Raw genomic sequence first — 2,521 nt, 5'->3', positions numbered from 1 at the left:
TTTATCAACGACCCCACCCCGTATACACGGTTCTTGTACGGTGCTGAGGCGGTCTCACGCCAAATCGCATCAGGATTGACGACTGAAGCTGCAAAGCCATCGGCGGCGGTGTCCTCCCCACTTTGGTAAGACTGCTGAGTCACGGCCTCTAGCCTCTGTGTGTAGGACTCCTATGTAACACAAGTTATTGTGATTAGTACGGCAGATATATAGTTAACCTCTAAAAATCTTTTAGCAGAAGATAATCAGATGTATGTTTACTCACATAATGGTCCTGAGACTACTGATCTCTTTGTTCTCCTTTAACGTGTGAGTGTATTTAAACGTCTCTGCCAATGTCACCTTGTGATCCAATGACTACGACTGCACATTTTGCATTGAAATACAAAATGATTAGGATGTCTAGTAATGATATGCAAAAGAATATAACTAAGTTATTAATAAAATTAAAGTCACTGCATACCAGCTTGACCTTGGTCTTTATGAAGGTTGCTAAGCTGCCGATATACTTGGACGACCTGGCTGATGCTCTGTTAGCTCTGTTGGTCAGACACCGGTGCCTGAATCCCTCATCGGTCTCCTAATGAACTAATAGAGCCTTCTTTATTTCCGGTCGAACCAGCTTGTCAACTCGTCAGGTGGTCGGTGCAAACCTAACAACAACCGACAACCAAAACAAAATGGCAATTCCAAAATCAAGCAACCAACTAAATCTAAATCCACTAAACAGGAATCAATTTTTATGAACTTTCAGCAATAACCATAATCAGTAAATAGGAAACAATAACCAGGCAACCAACTAAACCAAAATCCACTAAACAGGAATCAATTTTCATGAACTTTTAGCAATAACCATAATCAGTAAACGAGAAACAATAACCAGGCAACCAACTAAACCTAATCCACTAAACAGGAATCAATTTTCATGAACTTTTAGTAATAACCATATTTTGTAAATGGGAAACAAAAACCAGGAAACCAACTAAACCTAAATCCACTAAACACGCGCCAATTTTCATGAACTTTCAGCAATAACCATAATCAGTAAATGGAAAACAATAACCAGGCAACCAAATAAACTTAAATCCATTAAACAGGAATCAATTTTCAGGAACTTTTAGCAATAACCATAAACGACAAATACATGATACTCAAAGTGATACTTACCCCCATGCTACCATCAGGCCAAATCCTCATGCGTACAATGGGAGGTGGTGGAGTGGCATCAGCTGCCTCACTTCTGTGGCTGGACTCTGGGGCCGCGGCATCCATCGCTGGAGGTGGCGTCGTCGTGGATGCAGACTGCTAAGCGATAGGAGGTGACATCATCACCGTAGACGAAGGCATGTAGTTGGGGTTAGGGACCATGATGAACGGCTGGTCCACTAAACACGCAACATGTGGCATCACCGGAGTGATCGAAGGAGAGGGAGAGGATCCAGAAGTCCCGGGGTTACCGGAAGAAACCTTCCCTCTATCCCGACCACGGCTATGATCTCGACTAGCAGCCTGATCTACAACACCTCTATCTATCGTCATGTCTACAAATAGCATATCAATTAACAAAAATTCAGCACAACAAATCAACAATAAATTATAACAATACCTAGGTAATTCCTATAACTAATACCACAACATTAAGTTCAACATTTGATGATCTGAATAACAACTATCTTAGAATATAACTATATCAACCATAATGTGCATTATTGGATCTAAATCAAATACTAAGTGTGAAAAATACTTCAATCAAAAAACTTGGCAGTTACACACAACATACATACACAAAACTCAATTAGCAAATAATATCCAATGTGTTACAATCCTATATCACAAACAGATTTAATTAACTATACCAAGTAAAAATCAAACATCTTAAATCACATGGTAGCTACAACATGTAATTTAAAATGGATAATAAACGTAGAGGCATATAAGCGAACACTTGGCAAGCACATACATCAAAAATGCAAAATCAACGCAGCTAAGTAACAGTTGATAGCCTTTTCTTCAAGTCAATATTATTTAACCAAATTTCAGCAATTGTTCAACAAAACAAATAGTCTTTTAACATCAATTCACATAAATTCAGCATATTCAACACAAAATCAACAACATTATCCATCAATTCAGTCAATTTTTAACACTTTCACCAATATAACACAAACTAACAATCCTAAAACTAACTTATCCTAACCACCTAAAATCCAATAAAATCAAAAAATTAACTCTAACTAAATTAACTAACTAAAATTAGAATAATGAAACAACCTAACCAAAACAGAATTTGAAGAAGAAAAGAAATAGAGTTTTAAAGAAACCTGAAATGCAGAACGGCAGAACGGTGGCAGAACGGTGGTCACCAAAGCTACAGGTGGCAGAAAGGTGGTCGCCAAAGGATGGGGAACTCGTCGAAGGCTGGGCAGCGGCAGCGCGATGATGGCAGGGGGCGAGGGTCGTTTGACGGCGCGAGGAGAGAGGAGAAGAGGGGAAAAAGGAGAAGAAGGAGGGGTCGACAGTG

The sequence above is a fragment of the Arachis ipaensis genome, chromosome B09 (assembly GCF_000816755.2).
Source record: "Arachis ipaensis cultivar K30076 chromosome B09, Araip1.1, whole genome shotgun sequence".
NCBI classification, from domain to species: Eukaryota; Viridiplantae; Streptophyta; class Magnoliopsida; order Fabales; family Fabaceae; genus Arachis; species Arachis ipaensis.
Note: the sequence above shows the minus strand (reverse complement) of the source record.